Below are 21,849 nucleotides of genomic sequence, written 5' to 3' on the forward strand. Positions count from 1 at the left end.
TTTGGTGCAGCTTAAAAGCAGGCACCCAGTCCATGGAAAAAGACTGGATCTGCATCCTGATGTAGAAGAATTTTGACATCAGCATGACTTGAACCACAGTTACATTTGCAGGACTGTGGCAACTTGCTGACAAGCAGATTTTTGTCAAGTTGAGGTTCAATATTTCCAGAATTACAAGGGAATATTTTGCATAAAATTTGTCCTGAGGTGAATTTGGAAGCTAATTTATATAAATCATCTGTATATTGCTATTCATCAGATTCCAGGTTCAGTGTATAACATATATGGATATATATGTGTGTGTGTGTGTGTGTTTATAATATTATATTATATATATATATATATATATATATATATATATATATATATATATATATTGCAGACCTCAGAGGGCTAAGAGGTAAAAATTCAATGGACTGGATCCTATGTTGACAACCCTATACCCAGTTATCTGCCAGTAAGTTTTATTGAACTTAATGGGGTTTACTTCTGAGTAGACACATAACATTGTCCTGTTAGTCTGGAACTAGCCCTAAGATAGTTGCAGTTAAGATCCATCAGAATCAGTGTGCACAGTGGCTTATTTATATCTTACATATTTCAATGGGAACTTTGTGAAGCTAATATAGTCTTGTTGGTAGCAACTAAATATGACTAGCAAAACTTGAGGGACAGCTTTCACAAATCTCTGAAATTTAAAGTTTCACAACGTACTTAAATGTATACATTATTCAAATAAAATTGCATGCCAGATCTGTTCAAATCATTGAGCTCTCTAATCACGTTAACAGCGGCTAGTTAAAATGGGTCATCTCTCTCCCTCTCGCTATATCTATAAATGGGAGTTTGTCAAATTATTCATCTTTTTAGGTATGGTACCCAATCTGCAAAAGGATAGATGAATGGGTGATGGTCAAAAGTCTCATTACTGGAGGCCTTTCTTAAAGAACACGAAGCGTTTCAGTGAAGTGAAGTAAGTGCAGTGTTCAAAATTTCTGAAATCAATGCTCTGGCTTGTAGATGAAACAGGGCTCCAAGATCAGAGAGAGCTATCACATATATTGCAATGCTGCCTCCATATTTTATTCCTCTGCTATTTTGACTTTCATCTTATCTAGCGATTCACTTAGCTTTGTCATGTCAATTCTTCAAAGGAAACTTCTAGAAGAATTTTGTATCCTCTACCTTATCTCAGAATTCACTGAAGCTTTGGCATAAAACAAAAATTACATCCATTCCTGGCTTGAAAGAGCTAGGTAGGATATTGTGGGAGGAGACTAAAGACGAGGAAAGGTGAAGTGAGCTCACCTTGCCAGGCTCCCTGCCAGGCTCCCTGCCAGCCTATGCATAAATATCAAAGTTCCAGCCTGTGGGATACTCAAGAGAGGGCACCAGGACTTGTGACCACCAATGGAGAAGTAGGAGTCGTGGTGGGACAAGAGATGGGAACAAGATAAGACAAGGATGGAAAACATCTGTAGATGCAAGGATGCAGCTGTGAGGCTGGGGCAGGTAATTTTGGTCCCCAAAATCTCAGTCTTAGGCATGCTTTACTTAGAAGTAAGGGACATTCAGGTTCAATGGGACTTACTCCCAGTTATAGGATGAGTATAGGCTGGTAGCCTAAAAGTGCATCTCAAAAACTCAGAGCAGGGCATTCAATGTGGCTGCCCCTGTTCTGCGGGAAAGCGTGTGGAGGCATATTTTTTTTGAAACGCTTTTCCAGCTGTATGAAGAAATCTGCCAAGGTGTTTCTCTCTTTTTATTGTTTTTAAGCTTAACTTCAGGTTGTTGGGGGGGGGGGTTGTTGTTGTTGCTAAAAACTATTTTTAGCTGATTTTATGATATGTCCAATCACTTTGACATATATGTAGAATGTGATTCATAAATTAATAAATTGCAATGAGGGGTTTTAAAAGAATGGTAATAATGATTTATATTTAATCATGTATCTTCTTATAAGAAGTGTATACAAGTCCATAGTTTGATACTTGTAAACTGCTTAGAACTGCAGTGCAACATCTGAGCTATTGAATGCCTAAGTTCACTTTTTCCAGATAAAAACAATGGCTCACATCCTGCATCGAGCTCCATGCCAGGGAGTTGGGCTTCTTCCCAATTCAAATTCGAAAACAAATTGAATGCCAAGACCTCAAAACATTTGTGGTTAGCTAAGATCTGATCCCCTTCATGGATCACTGCCTTGCCGTGGCGAAGGCGCTTGAATAACTCAGAGAAGCTATGAGCTATGCCATGCAGGGCCACCCAAGATGGACAGGTCATAGTGGAGAGTTTCGACCAAACGTGATCCACCTGGAGCAGGAACCGGCAAGCCACTCCAGTATCCCTGCCAAGAAAACTCCATGGACAAAGACAACAGGCATATAAAAGTTATGACGCTGGAAGATGAGCCCCTCAGGTCGGAAGGCGTCCAACATGCTACTGAGGAAGAGCGGAGGACAAGTACAAGTAGATTCAGAGCTGATGAAGTGGCTCGGCCAAAGCCAAAAGGATGCTCAGTTGCGGATATGCCTGGAAGTGAAAGGAAAGTCCAATGCTGTAAAGAAAAATATTGCATAGGAACCAGGAATGTAAGAACCATGAACCTTGGTAAGTTGGATGTGGTCAAAAATGAGATGGCAAGAATAAATATTGACATCCTGGGCATCAGTGAACTAAAATGGACAGGAATGGGCGAATTCAGTTCGGATGACCATCACATCTACTACTGTGGGCAAGAATCCCGTAAAAGAAATGGAGTGGCCCTCATAGTCAAAAAAAGAGTGGCAAAAGCTGTACTGGGATGCAATCTCAAAAATGATACGAATCCAAGGCAGACCTTTTAACATCACAGTAATCCAAGTTTATGCACCAACCACTGGTGCTGAAGAAACTGAAATTGACCAATTCTATGAAGACTTACAACACCTTATAGAAATGACACCAAAGAAGGATGTTCTTCTCATTATAGGGGATTGGAATGCTAAAGTAGGGAGTCAAGAGATAAAAGGAACAACTGGCAAGTTTGGCCTTGGAGTTCAAAATGAAGCAGGGCAAAGGCTAATAGAGTTCAGCCAAGAGAACAAGCTGGTCATCACAAACACTCTTTTCCAACAACACAAGAGACGACTCTACACATGGACATCACCAGATGGGCAGCATCGAAATCAGACTGATTAAATTCTCTGCAGCCAAAGATGGAGAAGCTCTATACAGTCAGCAAAAACAAGACCTGGAGCTGACTGTGGCTCAGATCATCAGCTTCTTATAGCAAAATTCAAGCTTAAACTGAAGAAAGTAGGAAAAACCACTGGGCCGGCAAGATACAATCTAGGTCAAATCCCTTATGAATACACAGTGGAAGTGAGGAACAGGTTTAAGGATTTAGATTTGGTGGACAGAGTGCCTGAAGAACTATGGATGGAGGCTCGTAACATTATACAGGAGGCAGCAACTAAAACCATCCCAACGAAAAGGAAATGCAAGAAAGCAAAGTGGCTGTCCAATGAGGCCTTACAAATAGTGGAGGAGAGAAGGCAAGCAAAATGCGAGGGAGATAGTGAAAGATACAGGAAACTGAATGCAGATTTCCAAAGAATAGCAAGGAGAGACAAGAAGGCCTTCTTAAACGAGCAATGCAAATAAATAGAGGAAAAGAATAGAATGGGAAAAACCAGAGATCTGTTCAAGAAAATTGGAGATATGAAAGGAACATTTCATATAAAGATTTCCATAATAAAAGACAAAAGTGGAAAGGACATAACAGAAGCAGAAGACATCAAGAAGAGGTGGCAAGAATACACAGAGGAACTATACCAGAAAGATATGGATGGCTTGTACACCCCAGGTAGTGTGGTTGCTGACCTTGAGCCAGACATCCTGGAGAGTGAAGTCAAATGGGCCTTAGAAAGCACTGCAAATAACAAGGCCAGTGGAAGTGATGGTATTCCAACCGAACTATTTAAAATTTTAAAAGATGGTGCTGTTAAGGTGCTACACTCAATATGCCAGCAAATTTGGAAAACTCAGCAGTGGCCAGAGGATTGGAGAAGATCAGTCTACATCCCAATCCCAAAGAAGGGAAGTGCCAAAGAATGCTCCAACCACCACACAATTGCACTCATTTCACACGCTAGCAAAGTTATGCTTAAAATTCTACAAGGCAGGCTTAAGCAGTATGTGGACCGAGAACTCCCAGAAGTGCAAGCTGGATTTAGAAGAGGCAGAGGAACCAGAGACCAAATTGCAAACATGCGCTGGATTATGGAGAAAGCTAGAGAGTTCCAGAAAAACATCTACTTCTGCTTCATTGACTATGCAAAAGCCTTTGACTGTGTCGACCACAACAAACTATGGCAAGTTCTTAAAGAAATGGGAGTGCCTGATCACCTCATCTGTCTCCTGAGAAATCTCTATGTGGGACAAGAAGCTACAGTTAGAACTGGATATGGAACAACTGATTGGTTCAAAATTGGGAAAGGAGTACGGCAAGGCTGTATATTGTCCCCCTGCTTATTTAACTTATATGCAGAATTCATCATGCGAAAGGCTGGGCTGGATGAATCCCAAGGTGGAATTAAGATTGCCGGAAGAAATATCAACAACCTCAGATATGCAGATGACACAACATTGATGGCAGAAAGTGAGGAGGAATTAAAGAAACTTTTAATGAGGGTGAAAGAGGAGAGCGCAAAATATGGTCTGAAGCTCAACATCAAAAAACGAAGATCATGGCCACTGGTCCCATCACCTCCTGGCAAATAGAAGGGGAAGAAATGGAGGCAGTGAGAGATTTTACTTTCTTGGGCTCCATGATCACTGCAGATGGTGACAGCTGTCACGAAATTAAAAGACGCCTGCTCCTTGGGACAAAGGCAATGGCAAACCTAGACAGCATCTTAAAAGGCAGAGACATCACCTTGCCAACAAAGGTCCGTATAGTTAAAGCCATGGTTTTCCCAGCAGTGATGTATGGAAGTGAAAGCTGGACCATAAAGAAGGCTGATCGCCGAAGAATTGATGCTTTTGAGTTATGGTGCTGGAGGAGACTCTTGAGAGCCCCATGGACTGCAAGAAGATCAAACCTATCCATTCTGAAGGAAATCAGCCCTGAGTGCTCACTGGAAGGACAAATTGTGAAGCTGAGGCTCCAATGCTTTGGCCATCTCATGAGAAGAGAAAACTCCCTGGAAAAGACCCTGATGCTGGGAAAGATGGAGGGCACAAGGAGAAGGGGACGACAGAGGACGAGATGGTTGGACAGTGTTATCGAAACTACCAGCATGAGTCTGACCAAACTGTGGGAGGCAGTGGAAGACAGGAGTGCCTGGCGTGCTCTGGTCCATGGGGTCACGAAGAGTCGGACACGACTAAACGACTAAACAACAAGAACAACAAGATCTGATCTATGGGACGTGGGTGACGCTGTGAGTTAAACCACTGAGCCTAGGGCTTGGTGATCTGAAGGTCAGCAGTTTGAATCCCCGCGACAGGGTGAGCTCCCATTGCTCGGTCCCTGCTCCTGCCAATCTAGCAGTTCAAAAGCACATCAAAGTGCAATTAGATAAAAAGGTACCGCTCCAGCAGGAAGGTAAATGGCGTTTCTGTGCACTGCTCTCGTTCACCAGAAGCAGCTTAGTCATGCTGGCCACATGACCTAGAAACTGCAGACAAACGTAGGCTCCCTCGGCCAGTAAAGCGAGATAAGCGCCACAATCCCAGAGTCGTCTGCAACTGGACCTAACGGTCAGGGGGTACCTTTACCTTTAAGATCTGATCTATTTGAGAGTTTCAAATCAGGGCATTTCATATCAGAATTCACACACACAAACTCCTTAAACACACTGACACTGGGAGTCAGCTGGGTCCAGCAACAACTGCACTATGGAATGTTAGTGCACACCTTTAGACATTACCTAGCTTGTGATCAAGAGACACCTAGCCTGATTCTGCTGTTTAACCCAGAGTTAAATAAGAGCTATAGTCATTTCTCATTTAGCTGTTTTGGCATTTTTTTTAAAGCTTTCACTGTTACTTCAGTGGTAAAAGGTAAAGGTAAAGGTCCAGTCGTGGACGTCTCTGGGGTTGCGGCACTCATCTCGCTTTACTGGCTGAGGGAGCCGGCGTACAGCTTCCAGGTCATGTTGCCAGCATGACTAAGCTGCTTCTGGCGAACCAGAGCAGTGCACAGAAATGTCGTTTACCTTCCCGCTGGAGCGGTTCCTATTTATCTGCTTACACTTTGACTTGCTTTCGAACTGCTAGGTTGGTAGGAGCAGGGACCGAGCAACGGGAGCTCACCCCGTCATGGGGATTCGAACCACTGACCTTCTGATCAGCAAGCCCTAGGCTCTGTGGTTTAGACCACAGCGCCACCTGCGTCCCTTCAGTGGTATATCACAGCAATTGCTCTTCCTCAGGGACTCCTGCAAGACAAATAATGGTGCTCATAAAGTCACTCAGAAGTCAAAAGTAAATAAGAGTGGAGCTGTGGCTATTAAACCAAGTAATATAAAAGGATTAATCCATTAGAGTTCATGACAAAAGGTGGTATGCTGATCTTGCATGTACTAATGGAGAATGGATCTATGATCTCTAATTAAGTGAATTAAGTGGACACCCTCTTAATTATAACAAGCACATTCCAGCAAGTATCGTGGCAATGCAACCGCTGTGAATGTGAATGCAGCTGGTATCAGAACTTCCAGAATCCTTCAGGGAAACATAAGGGGTCCAGTTTGTCTTTACTCCTGCCCACTCATATAAGACAGAACATCAGTACGCAAGTGAAGTACAATAGAGCTCATTTCAACAAGAGATAAATAAATATATTTTTGTCACTTATACAGTAGTATCCATTTTATCATTGTTCCTAGAGCTAAAAAGTTATATAGCCTTTTTGGGGGGAGGGGGGGTCATTGATTGCAACTTGTACCTACTATTTTACCCCCTCCCTGTTCATGTTATTGCTGCTAATAGTTTTACATATTTCACTCTCCTGGCTGCCTGTGTTCCTGATGATACCTGTGTTTTCTGAATGGTGGGAGCTCTGGAGAAGAATCCTTAAGCCTTATAATCCTCCTAAATCCCTATAGGAAGTACTTTACAACATTGCATTGAACAGTGGCTTTTGCCTACAAAGCCTAGAGGAAATCACAAACAGTAGAGATGCAAAGGTCGTCTGTTTGCATCTCAAAAGGTTCTTTGACAAAATGTGGGCAATCCCAATGGCCATTTATCAGGCTTTTTCACGGGATAAAAGAGATGGTACCACCGGTGATCATTCCTGTAGTGAAAAATTGTAATACGGAGAACAAAAATCCTAGCATCTAGTAATGCTTGCATGGGAAACCTGTGGCCATCTAGAACATCTCTCATTATCCCAGGACATTGATCATGCTGGTAAGGGCTCTCAGGAGTTGGAGTCAAGCAACTCTACAATTCTAAAGAGGACCACAGGTTCCCTGCCTGTATGGATCTGTCACAAGAACTCAGAAATGTCTGGGAGCAACCTAACATGCCTATATTTGATTAAAAAGTAGATACCGGTATTTAAGACTGAACTGAACAATTTGGATTATGGTGCTGGAGGAGACTCTTGAGAGTCCCAAGAACTGCAAGAAGATCAAACCTATCCATTCTGAAGGAAATCAGCCCTGAGTGCTCACTGGAAGGACAGATCCTGAAGCTGAGGCTCTAATACTTTGGCTACCTCATGAGAAGAGAAGACTCCCTGGAAAAGACCCTGATGCTGGGAAAGATGGAGGGCACAAGGAGAAGGGGAAGACAGAGGATGAGATGGTTGGACAGTGTTCTCGAAGCTACCAGCATGAGTTTGACCAAACCAGGAGTAAGTGGAAGACAGGAGTGCCTGGCGTGCTCTGGTCCATGGGGTCACAAAGAGTCGGACACGACTAAACGACTAAACAACACAATTCTTATTTTAAAAATGAACTGTGGCTTAGCTCAAGCACACCCAGATATAGTATTCTTCTACTTGAAAGCCTTTTGTTTCTAGGCCATTATTATTACTGGAAGGTGCACTGCAGATGCCTAAAGGCCTTTTTGTCTGCAGTATGCCCTTCACATTGTGGGTGTCCACATGTTACATCCAGTGAGCGTACAACCTGCATACCCGTATGCACAAATAATTGAGCTGCACACTAAGCAATGTTCAACTTGTGTATGTGATAGCTGAAATTCACAAATCAACAAGTTTACATTCCTTTGCAGAAACACTTCTATATGCATAGAAACAGCCTGCACCTGTGTTTGGTGTAATGTGTGAAGACCCCTTATGTGAACATTCAGTGACAGCATAGGGCTGTATAGGGAAGTTTTTAATATTTAACACTTGATTGGGAGCCGCTCAGAGTGGCTGGGGAAACGCAGCCAAATGGGTGGGGTACAAATAATATATTATTATTATTATTATTATTATTATTATTATTATTATTATTGGCATGACAAGTCATCAAAGGGAGGGCAGGTGGATAGAGGAAACTGAATGTAGCTGGCCAGCTTCTGAGAGTGTGTTTGTCTCCTATCCTCTCTCTTCCCTCTTTGTGGCAGCTTGTGAGCAGAGGACACTGGGTGGAGCTGAGGGTAGGCCACTATTTTTGACCTCGCCTGTTATTGTTTGGTTAATGGGGACATCTGGAGTGAGCACTGGAACTAGAAAATCAACTACAAAAGAACTGCAAAAAGATATTCTACACCCAGCGCCCTTACATTAGGGAGAGCTAACACGGTGATCTCTGTATGTTGTTAGACAACAGTTCCCATCTTATATTGACCATAGGCTGCTCTGGCTGGGACTGATGTGAGTCGGGATGGGGGAGCAATTTTATTCAGTTCACATTTAAAGATATCAAACTAATTCACACTTTCTAAAACAAAAGGATTAAGGCACAGTCATCGTTCAAGATTCACACATTTCCAAATTTGGCAGTAGACATCTCCAGCCAAGTAATATACACAGAAATACATATATACACACAAGGACAAAGTGTGCAATAAAAATGTGCGTATTAATGAAAATAGCATATAAATGAGGCAAATTTGCAGAAATGTATAAATTAGGCAAAATTGCATACAAGATGTACATATATTAGGAGAAATTCACCCTAAAATGCTGATTAATTTATTAGGACTTTTTTTTGAAAAAAGCTAACTGATGTGGAAATATGGAAAACTGATCATTGGCAGATTTACCCATCCATAAATGGGAGTTAGAGTCCAGCAACATCTGTGGGCTCCATGTTGGCTACCACTGTTCCACATTGCTGCTATGAGCTGGAGCCACAGAACACTGTTAGGAGACTTGGAGTCTTGAAATGTATTTTGGGGAAAATAAACCTCTATTATGCTGGCAGTTATGATTTTTTAAGTAAGTTTTTAATGCTGTTCCATTAGCTTTGGCTTTTTTAAAATCTCTCATTTTGTGTGACTTTTTCATGATGTGGTTTTGTTGTATTTCTTGTTTACAACCTTTTGATTGTGTGCTGCTTTGGGAGTGCCTTTTTTGTATTTAATGCAGCCTGCAAATTGCAGCATAATAAATAATGGTGATGAATGGGACAGAAAAAACACCATTCTACCTTTCTCTGTTGGATTGAGCAAAGTGTCATTATTGTTAAGATTCCTGTGCGTAACTGCATGGGGGAAAGTTCCAGCTCAAAGACTGCATCTCTTTCTGGGCAACTTTTCTGGGGTCACTTGCTAGTGGCAGGCAGAGCCGGAGCCAAAGTGGTCAGAGCAACAAATCCGTATTTTACCTATCTTCAGTAGGCTAGTTTCTACATAGTCACACTCTCTTATCTTCCATCCAGGCAACCAGAAACACATTATCAAAGTTGAAGGACAGATTCCAGCATGTAAAAATACTAAGCATTGCTAATTAGGGACAGGCACATCCTGTTTCACTGCCTGAGGAAAAACAGAAATGTGGTTTGCCGACATGTCACCACACCATGGATTCTGGTGAGATCTTTGCAGAAGCCAGCACTGGTGCCAGTGCTGTATCTTTGCCAGCAATGGAGGTGGCAGGGCAGATGGGGTGCCACCCCTTGGGCTTCCACTGCCCGAGGCAGCTACCTCACTTAGCCTTGTGGGTGGACCTGGTTACAGGTGTATCTTGAGGAGAAAGGGTTTGGTTGTTGAGCTGGTTTTGCTGGGTTGCAGAGGCCTAGTCTGACCTCTACACTGAGAACTCCTGATATTGTGTGTGTGTGTGTGTGACTATTGAGAGTGCATTATTCTTGAGGACTCAGTTACGTTACTAAAGAAACAATGATTTGAATGTGCTATAAAAATGCAACACCAGATGGCGCCAGAGAGCAGGAAATTTTTATACACGTTTTTCCATAGGGGTTTTTTTGTTGTTTTTTAAAAAATTGTTATAACGATCTAATTTCTGATTTAAAGTGTTTTTTTTCCCCTGTGTGTAGACCCAACCTGGAATAATCCTATATATAGCCCAGCCCATCTGGTTTGAGAGGCTATCCAGACAGAGGCTTTGTACAAAAGTGATAAAAAGTATCAGTGCTTCTCACTTTAGAAATGTATGACTGGTTTACACACCCTGTACATTTCCCATTTCCAGAGCTGGCATAATACATGACACAGCCCAAGATGAACTGCTGCTCCTCTTCCTGCTTCCCATCACTGTCAACTGGCCTCTTTAACCCACTTTTCTTTTTAAGTATTTCACCAGACCAGACACAATGTAGAAATCGGGGAGAACAAAAGCCCACTGACTCATCCTCCTTTGATCGCTGCAGTCAGCCACTTATTACCAAAATAATAAGAATTAAAAAATTATTACAGGTGATCCTAACCACAGATCTCCTGGTTCACTTGACTGGCAGAAGTTCAACATAGTTTAACCAAAATATGTCAGAATTCCTATGAAAATGGAAATGTGAACAGATATTGCAAGTGCTTGCTCATTCATCTCATGTTCAGTATGGAAATTAACTACTAGTATTAGTATTATTTATTTATCTATTGCTTGCCTTTTCCCCTGACATGGAATCAAGGCAGCTTACAGATAAAATAAGAACAGCTAAAAACATAGGGGAAATTTATCATTAAAAAACAATCTCTCTCTATCTCTCTCTCTCTCTCTCTCTCTATCTCTCACACATACACACACACACACGGGGGGGGGGGGACACACACACAAAAACAGCACATTCAGCTGCTGGCAGAAGGAAAAGGAAGGATCAAATCCAAAGTCTGGCAGTAGCTACCAAGAAGGCCCCCACCAAGCGCATCTATGAGAGTGATGGAATCAAAATAAGGGCTGGGTAGGTTTGTATGAGGGACATGGGTGGCACTGTGGGTTAAACCACAGAGCCTAGGACTTGCTGATCAGAAGGTCGGCGGTTTGAATCCCCGCAACGGGGTGAGCTCCCATTGCTTGGTCCCTGCTCCTGCCAACCTAGCAGTTCGAAAGCACATCAAAGTGCAAGTAGATAAATAGGAACCGCTCCGGCGGGAAGGTAAATGGCGTTTCCATGCACTGCTCTGGTTCGCCAGAAGTGGCTTAGTCATGCTGGCCACATGACCCGGAAGCTGTATGCCGGCTCCCTCGGCCAATAAAGCGAGATGAGTGCCGCAACCCCAGAGTCGGTCACGACTGGACCTAATGGTCAGGGGTCCCTTTACCCTTTACTGAGTGAATATGGTCTTTCATATAGCTTGGACCTAAGCTGAATGGGATTTTACAGATCACAACTAGCATTTTGAATTGTGACCGGAAAAAGACCAGGAGACAGTGAAGCTGTTGTAGCAAGGAAGTCATATGCTCCCTAAAACCAGCCTTGCCCAACAACCTGGATCTTTGAGCCAGTTGAAGTTTCTGAGAACTTTTCAAAGGCAGCCCCACGTAAAGAGCATGAGAGAAATCAATCCAATGGATACGTTTGGTATTTGCTTTTGTTGTTGCTTTCAGATATGTAACTTGATTATGTCTCTGCCCCTGATTTTCATTATTTCCTTTGCACTGAAATGAGAGGGGTAATTGACACAATTAAATAAATAAAGAAATAAAGAAATAAATTATGCAAGTACATAATTTAACCACAGGGAACAGTGAGATGAATAAAACATAGTTCTGGCCACAGAAGACAAACTGTAGCTGAATGGAAACAGGACTACATGTGAATAATATGGGGTAGAATGGAAAATTGTGCCTGCTTACTTTTCTGAAAGAAAATGCATTATTTTGCTCAGGCTTTAGTATAATTGTTTTGTTTTTAAGCTGCTTTTCAACTCCTCAAAGAGGAGAAGAATGAGAAAAGGATGTCGGCTGTTTAAAAAGATGCAAGGGGATGCCAATCCACGACTTGACATTTCTTTTTAGATGTAAAACAGTGACATGAAATATATCTGCTTAGCTGTAAATAATGAGAACTGGAGAAATCACCAGAAAGACGTGCAATTTTAGGCTTAGCAACCATAAAATCTTTTAAATTCATTTTTATTTCTCTTGGACCTGCCCAACTGCAATTAATTCCCCTTGGTTCTGCCCCATTGGATTATAGTGCTTAGGCTACGCCAAATGAGATTGATTCATTCCATTGACCAGTTACAAATTTATTGCTGGCATGCTATGACTATTGCCCTTCATCAAAATGTACAAATGCCAATAAATAACAGGGCAATAAAATTAACCTGCGGTGGCTTCAGCACTGAATAAGGATAGCAACGGACAGTGATTATCACTTGAATGCAGAGAGCCACAGCTGTGATCAGCTCGTCAGATATCACTCTAAGCCATGAAGGAAATGGGAATTCATTGTTGGAGACCCATGACTCAAAGGCATCTTGGCATGAACTAACTACCCAAGAGCAAAGAGAGAAAACTAGGAAACCCCATCTGTGCTCATCATCTTGAAAATCTGTCTATTGCCTTTCATTTCAAAATAAGGCTATATCGACTCTGTCCTTATTTTGCTAGGAATTTTAAAGCAACCCCCTTCACGCACGTGCACACACACTTGTTATAAAAAGCTGTGATTACCATTTAGCTACTAGAATCTTTCTGTACAGCTGAGTTCTGAAGTAATCTGAACTAGCAAACTGTTAGTTTAAAAGGGGCTTCTGAAGGTTATTACCTGCTGCACACCTGTCATCATATATGTGGGCATGGCTTGTCTAAAATGGCCTGCAGGGCAAATGAGGAGGCCTAATCAGACCCACAGGCTGTAGGTTTCCTACCCCTATTGTAGGGCATGGGAACTACCTTTCCTATGCGGAAAGCCTACAACATATGGGTTTTCTAATGGGATAACACATTTAACCATTGATAATAAACTGATATGAAGTCAGTTGATGTTCATTCATCTGTTAATCCCCAGGCTAGAACAACAGGTGTATCAAGTATGATTTGTCAGAAAGAACAGGATGATTGTGGAGGAGTGTTTTATAAATATTCCTGTGTGAACTAGCACATCCCATCAGCTCAAAGACTTCCACTTGCACAATAGAGCTTTCTTCCCCTCTTTATCCCTTGCACAAGTCTTCCCAAATCTGCTCCAGAGTTTTGGGAAAACCCTAGAGGGTTCAGAAAACCCTGGAAGAGATTTAGTGGAGTTTGGCTATTAGCAATCGAATCACTAAACCACAAAACATGTCACAAGTATTGGGAGAATGCATTTTAAAATCAGGAAATGGGATAAGATTAATTGTAGGGATGTTCATCCATTTCAATTTTTCAGCAATGAATGGAACTTTTAGGGATTGGAAATACTTTAATGGCTTTCTTGTTCGTTCGTTTGTTTGTTTGCTGCCATTGCCCCCACTTTCTGCTACTGCTTTAGTACCATTTACTTCCATTCCTCAAGGTTTCTATATCCTCCCTAATGCTTTCCCAGCAAATAAGAGATCATCAGTGAAAGTGATGATGTTATGCTTATACATGATGTCACACTATGGGCAAATATATCTTATTTATAGTCGGGGCAATGTCTCTCTGTCAGTCTTGTTGGCTAATAGATTGACAATTGATCTCATTCCGATTGTGCATCTGTTAAACCTAAGCTCACCACATACTTTTTCTGATAAAATAACCAAAGGGCTGGAAACTTTTTGAAATGGCCTGTTTTCTTGCCACTGCACTGCCCCCACACCAGAAAAAGTGCACTTAATTTGTCTCAGTCCTGATTTCTAGTTTCTTATTAAGGTTCAGAATGGACCAACATCAGCAGAAAGCTATTGGTATACTGCTTATCACTTAACAGAAATAGTTGCCTGCCCAAGCCAAGCCAGCTAGCCAATCACTAATCATTATCATTTAATCCAAACATGCATTTGGAGACCCTATTCTTTTTGAATGAATAGGTAGTGTTGGTCTTGTGACCCATCTAGGTCTTACTGGGTTTAGTTTATGTTTGAATGCATCAATCAATCAATCAATCAATCGATGATGACCAGACAGGTGAATACATCTGCATTGCATACCCTCCAACATTTCTCCAATGAAAATAGGGACATCCCATTCCATAAAGATAATTTTTAGTACTTATACCCCGCACATCTTACTGGGTTGCCCCAACCACTCTGGGCAGCTTCCAACATATATAAAAACATAATAAAGCATGAAACATTTAAAAAAACATCCCTATACAGGATTGCCTTCAGATGGCTCTGGCGTCGGATAAGTCGATATCTCCAACATTTCTCCAATAAAAATAGGGACATCCTAAGGAAAAGTGGGACATTCCAGGATCAAATCAGAAACCAGGATGGCTTCTCTAAATCAGGGACACCCCTGGAAAATAGGAACATTTGGAGGGTCTGACATTGTTGAAAAATCCAATATCCAATTCCCTGAACCACATAGCATCCATTCTTTTGCAACTGCCTTATCCTCATACAATTTTGCAGCACTAGTGGAAACATTATGTGTGATCAAGTGCTTGGGATGGACATACTGAACTATTAGCACTAATTATAGCTGTGGTATAAACATGACAAGGCAGAAAATGTCACTTATTTGACCTGACCTTTCAGACTCTCCATTTTAAGCTATTTGAAGATACATGCCATTAATTTGAGGGACACAACAAATGAATTCACACCATAGAATTTTTTTTTAAAAAAGGTTTGTGCTTTTTATGGAGTCCCTGTGTTAACAATGGAAACTGCTCCTGGATCGATGTAAAAGGATAACTCTAACCCAGGGGTGGTCAATCTTTTTATACCTACTGCCCACTAATGCGTCTTTCTTTATGGTAAAATTTCCCTACCACCCACCAGTTCTCGATGGAAGGAGGTTTCAGCTTGTGCCATAGAACCCCCTACCTCCCACCTAGAATCCTGAAACGCCCACTAGTGGGCGGTAGGGACCAGGTTGACAACCCCTGCTCTAACCGATGGAACATTTTGCCCTTTGGGATAAAAAAAGACTGGCCTGATCTTGTTTGAATCCTAGGACTTAAAATGTTGGGGTAATCACTAAACATTAAATTAAATTACGCATTGGACCGAAACTAGGGATGATATGCATTTTTCTTGCTCTGATCCTTTATTATTTAAGCAATTCATTTGTTGTTCCTCCTGTTAATTGAAATCAATCCTAGAATCAGATCCTGTGCAGTTTATCTCAGCTTTCAGTTACTTCTGTTCATTTTGCCCACCACCCCCCATGTTCCCATTGTTCACATGTGCACTAATAAAAAAAAACCTAGTCTTCTTTCCCTCTCCCCCAAGTATCACTTATTATGTCCTAATTTATGGGGGAAATGGCTGCTCTTATTGTATAGGGTGGTTGCTATCCCTGGGTTTTAACCATGCATTGAGTTGAGCATTGCTAGACCCATTTCCACAGAACTGTGGCAATGTTCAGTATATTGCCAGGTTAGAAATAATTAATTTTTTGGCTCTTCATGCAGAACTTGATAACCTCTATGCTAAGATATCTTGATATCACCCTGCTTGGGGTCGCAGCCCCTTGTCAGCCCCCATAAATAACTAATCACATCATGGCTGTCATAGAAACACACTGCAGCCACCTAAAATTCTGTTAAACAAGCATGATTTTGGCATGAAATGCTATGTGCCTCACACTTTCCTGCACCTCACCAGGTGATTGTGACAGCTGTCAGGAGATGTTCTATTTTTGCTGCAAACCTGTGAATTATGTTATCTCAAATTTCTCTCTGGAAAGTGAAAAACCCATCAGGAAAGGAAATATGCTGTTACCATTATTCTCTTCTACAGATCTGCTACCGAGAATGCTCTCCAACTTGGGGTACTCAATAAGCCTGCTTGGGAAATTCCAAACATTCAAGTGGGCTATGCCCCAGAAGGTGATTTATAAATAAATGTATTAAATAAATAAAAGTCTCTTCATGTGGGTGGTGAGTGGATTCCATTTATGGGTCCTTACTTGGAGATAACACCTACATTTAGATCCTGCATATTTTTAAAACACAGAATGAAATAACCTGAGGGAAGCCAAGCTTTATGAAGAACAGTTCAGGGAACTGGGAATGCTTAGCCTGAAGGAAAGAAGACTGAGAAGTGATATGATAGTGCTCCTCAAATATCTGAAGGGTTGTCACATGGAAAATGAACCAAGCTTGTTTTCTGCTGCACCGGAAGGTAGGAGAAAGGAGATTCCAATGAAACAATTGGAAGAGCTTTCCAGCAGTAAGAGTAACAGTCAGTCTGACTTCCCCAGAAGTTGTAGACAATGAGTATAGGAAGTGAGAGAGAGGCACATGAGACTGCCTGAAGAGCATTTCAGGACTGCAGGAGAGGAGTAAAAGCTCAGATATAGAACATTTATTTTGCATTCAGAAGGTCCTTGGTTCAATCCCCAGCAACTCCAGGTTGGGTCAGAAGAGATCTCTTTCTGAAACCTTGGAGAGTTGCTGCCAGTCAATGTAGACAATACTGAGTTAGGTGGATCAATGGTCTGACTCAATATAGGGCAGGTCCCCATGTTCCCATAAGATGGACATTCACAAGGTGATTCAAACAAATGAGGCAAGAAGAAGATTAAACACCATGCATTTCTGTTTTGGTGGCAATTCTATCAGTCTTGTTGTTGTTGTTGTTGTTGCAGGAATTGCTTGCCATCTTTAAATGAATACGTGAGAACTTTGCAGATTGGAAATAAATGCATTAATTAGATCCAAGACACATGATTTGGCCCGATCTAGCAATTGAAGAGAGTGGCAAGGAGAAACCCAAATGTAATAACAAGGAGTGAAATGTCTGTTGCCAAAGACATTTTTGGCTGCGTGCTAAAATCCCACTTACTCAGCAGGAATTCCAGCATGGGGACTATCCTGGCAGACAGCCTGAGACAGACCCTGACCGTAGCCATTTATCATCCTAAGTGGACATACATGTACCCACTGCTAAATAATATTTTAGCTCTTACATGTGGGTTTTAGAAGTCTCCAGCAGGGGAAGTACTTCCCTTTCTGTCTAAACAATCCAGGCACATTGTTAAACTCTAATTGCTGCAAACACAATTTAATTATCTCTTTTTGTTTGCCAACTAGGACAGAGCAAACAGTTTAACGAGAATCCAACCACACCAGCCTTTGCAGCTCTTAACTTTAATTGCAATAACTTTTCTTGGCTCTCAACACCGAAACGGAGGCATTGCCTCCTTGTTTTACAAACTAGCAGTGCTGGCAGGCTGAGAGTGCAAAAAAGCATAGTCCAGAAGGCAGGCAGCACACCGTAACTGAGTATGCAGCAAATAGAATGAGGCAAAGCTGGTGAAGATGGTGCAGGGACATCATGCAGAGGCTTAGCAGAGACCAAGTTACTCAAATAGAAGACTCAGATCAGACAGGGGAAAGCGACACATTGTGAGTTGGATGTAGAGTAAGGTAAAGGTAAAGGTACCCCTGCCCGTACGGGCCAGTCTTGACAGACTCTGGGGTTGTGCGCCCATCTCACTCAAGAGGCCAGGGGCCAGCGCTGTCCGGAGACACTTCCGGGTCACGTGGCCAGCGTGACATCGCTGCTCTGGCGAGCCAGAGCCGCACACGGAAACGCCGTTTACCTTCCCGCTGGTAAGCGGTCCCTATTTATCTACTTGCACCCGGAGGTGCTTTCGAACTGCTAGGTTGGCAGGCGCTGGGACCAAGCAGCGGGAGCGCACCCCGCCGCAGGGATTCGAACCGCCGACCTTTCGATCGGCAAGTCCTAGGTGCTGAGGCTTTAACCCACAGCGCCACCTGCGTCCCTCTCATGGATGTAGAGTAGTACTTACATTTACACAGTGCATCTGTCCCGCAGAATGCATGGGAATTTTGCATTCTAACGTAAAAGTTTCCTGCATGCATATTACTCAAAAATATTACCAGCCCCAAAATAAGAGATCAACCCAGTGAGTGGGTATAAAGACGACATTTGCAGGATAAAATATACCTTCAGGGCAAAACTGGGGTTGACATTATCTAACACTTTGAAAATAAGGCTGTATCTCTCAAAAATAATGAGGTTAAGCGCAAGAGGCAGGTGACAGAACTTGGAAAGGAATGTTAAATGGTAGAAGAGTTCAGCAAAATGATAACAAGGTTAACTGTTCAGACAGTGCCGTGAAGGACACCCTTGCAGCTCAGAGTTTTAGTTCATTAAACTTTATCACTTAAGCGACTTAATTAAAAATCGCTCACACAAGAATCATGAAATGTCTTGTTCGGTTATAGGTGTCCCTGATTTCCAAGAGACTTACATATTTTCGATGCTGGATTTAATGTTAATGTTTTGAGGGCATGAGGGGGGCTTTGAAAACCAGAGAGGATGGGGTCTTAAGGAAAAAGCTGAAATGCAAGCATTTTGAAGGATCTGGGAGGATGTGATCTTTCCACCAGGCCATGAAAGAAGTATATGTTATGGTCAAAATATCCTGGAAAAAGGTTTATCTCATTGCTAATTCTTCCACCTAAAAGAGTATTCTGTGAATCAGAATAGAGGAAACTTATTTATATTGAATCAGACCACTGGTCCATCTAGCTCAGCATTGTTTTTACTGATTAGTAGAGGCTCTCCAGGGACTGGGATCATTCCTAACCCTTCCTACCAATGCTAAAGATTGAACCTAAGGCCTTTAATAGTTCCACAGGAGTCAGGCTGTGATAGCTGGTCATGTTAGAAGCAAGTCAAACAATTCTAGGCTACTGTTAGATCTAGGTTACAGAGCTTCATTCTGCTCTTAGGAAGTATTGATGTATGAGAGCATTATATATGCACAATGCTCTGGTTGTCTGAAAACAGAGGATACATTTAGTGCCAAGAGTACTGAATTTACACTGTAATTCTAATCCCACTTACCCATTGACTTTAATTGGAGTAAGTTTTGAGAAGACATGGATAGGATTGCAGCATTAGAGAAGAAAAGTGTCAGTACATGCATACCACCCAACTCAAGCATTTCAAGAAAATGGTAGCACCTTCCTTTTTTGTTGATTTGTTCATGCCTGTTCAGAGCTGCTGTTGTGAAAGGTTGAATAAATCAAATAAACAAGCAGTCATTTGGCATAGCCATGGGGTATAAAGATAAATGGACTGTGTCAGGTCTTTGTATTTGACATCACAAGTGTAAGGGTCAAAAATACCATCCAGAGGAAATCCCTTCAGTGATGAAGAGTTCTAAATGACCCCACCAGCTGTAACTGGCATTATAATACTTTGACCTAATCTAACATTACCCATACTCAGAATAAAACCACGGAAATTAATAGGCATGATTAACTTAGGTCTATTGATTCCAATGGTCCTAACTCTGGGTATAATGGACTTAGACACAACTCACTGCCTACTGACACAATTAACAAAATGCATTGTCTAACAGTCATGAAAGAGAAAGACAATGTGCAAATCAAAACACATTCATCCTTAGAAGTTCTCACTACCCTGAATTTTGCAATGAAGTTCTCCAGCCAAGCGATGTGTACAAAAATTAATAAGTAGAATGGTGTGCATAAAAACCCATTATTTTATGAAAATAACATACAAGAACTGCTTTGCAACAATTAGTATATTAGGTAACAGTGCATAGCAAACTGTGCATATTAGAAATTTGCACAAAAATGTTGGTGAATTTTCACAAGAACTATATATATATATATATATATATATATATATATATATATATATAATGCAAACTGATCTTGAAATGTGGAGAACTGAACTCAAGATTGGAGAAAATGAGAACACAAAGGAAACCAAGACTGATAGATGCTAGCATCCCTTCTAACAATACAGAACTGTACGTGCGTTATAACGACCTCTCATTTAATACAAACCAGGGATGATAAGGCTATCAAAGGCTACTAGCCATGATGACTATGCTCCACCCCCACTCCAGAGAGGGGGAAGGGCCAGGTTCAGCAGGTCAGCACAGTGCTAGTACTACAGAAGAATTGTCTGCTACTGTAGGTGGCTAATGTCTAGGGATAGGATATTCTCTGTTATAGTGACTAAAATTTGCCAAAAAGTCACCAAGGTGGAATCTACACACATTTCTAAAATGTTATGAAATTGCTTTTTAAAGCATTTTTAAAAAAATAATACATTGAATTTTCCATATGGCTCACCATCGCCATCTAGTGTCACATCGTATATTACGCATAAAACAAACTTAAAATGTTTTACAGTATTTGCTATTGTATAGCTGAGTCCCAAACCTAGTCATCTTCAGAGCAAAGTTAAACACTTTTCATCTGTCATGGCCTTTTAGTTCTCTTAGTTTAAAGCTTTATCCAGTTGCTCTGTTGAAAGTTTAGCTGTACTGATGTTTGTTTGTTTAAAGAAGCACAAATTATATTGATTTTATTATTGTTGCTTTTGCAGATTCTGTTCTGGAAGCCTGCACTGAAGAGTGGTACAGTAAATGTTTGCAACAAATTAAGTAATAAAAAAGACGAATTGCAATAAAATCACCACCTAATTTCCAACAGAATTTCCTGCCCTGAAAGTCAATTCATCTGTTGTTGTTGTTGATTGGTTTTTGTTTTTTGCACCTTCTGTTCCACACTACCATTAACACTGAGTGGTTCACATAAGCCAAACTTTAATCAAGTTTTAAAATGCCAATTATGCCCCTGTTTGCCAAAAAAAGCTCTTCTTCCTTCACCAAACACTTGGGAGATAGATATATATATATATATATCTTCTTCCTTCTACCAACTTCATTGTCTTGTTTTCCAAATGCCTCCACTTCAGGATTTCTGTTTGCTTCTTCCCTTTGTGCACAAGCAAATTACTTTAATTCAGGATTAGCACCCTCCTCTCTCTTCATGCACACACACACATGTTTCTTCATCTGCCTGAGATTCAAAGTATTTAAAGCTTGTGAGTTAATTGGAAGAAACGTGATTGGAAGGGATTAAGCAATCCCCTCAATTCAATATGCAGAATTATGTTTACACAGCCAAAAAGAGATTAATCTGCTATTTTTCTCATTTTGCTCCATTTCCAAAGCTTAGAGACCTCTAATCACAAAAGCATAACAACAAGCCCATGCTCCTGTTATTATATGGTGGAAATTGCCTGAGGTATAGGAAACCAGTACTTGTAATAAGCACATTGGCTTAAAACTGTCTTGCATCTATGAGCCAAACTTTTACTTCAGTGAGCATACACTATTTTCTCTCAGTCTGAGGCTACCAACTATCACCACAGTTTAATGTTTAATGGAACTGAAGATGGCAGTTACCATGAAGTTTTCAATTGCATTGATCATATGTATTTTATATCTTCCGCCTGCTTTATTCCCCAAAGCCTCAAAGTGGGGGATCAGCATTTGGGAAGTAAAAGCTACTTACATTTACACATACTTCTGGATTCCATTATTTATTTTGATAGGGTTCT

The 21,849-nt window shown here is 41.3% G+C and overlaps 1 protein-coding gene across 2 annotated transcripts in view; it reads right to left on the bottom strand.

Moving 5' to 3' along the window:
* The window catches only part of PCDH11X (protocadherin 11 X-linked), a 777,133-nt gene that overhangs the window by 56,737 nt on the left and 698,547 nt on the right, over positions 1–21,849 (bottom strand). The gene's annotated exons all lie outside the window — the stretch shown is intronic.

This window comes from Podarcis cretensis (genome assembly GCF_951804945.1).
Source record: "Podarcis cretensis genome assembly, chromosome: Z".
NCBI classification, from domain to species: Eukaryota; Metazoa; Chordata; class Lepidosauria; order Squamata; family Lacertidae; genus Podarcis; species Podarcis cretensis.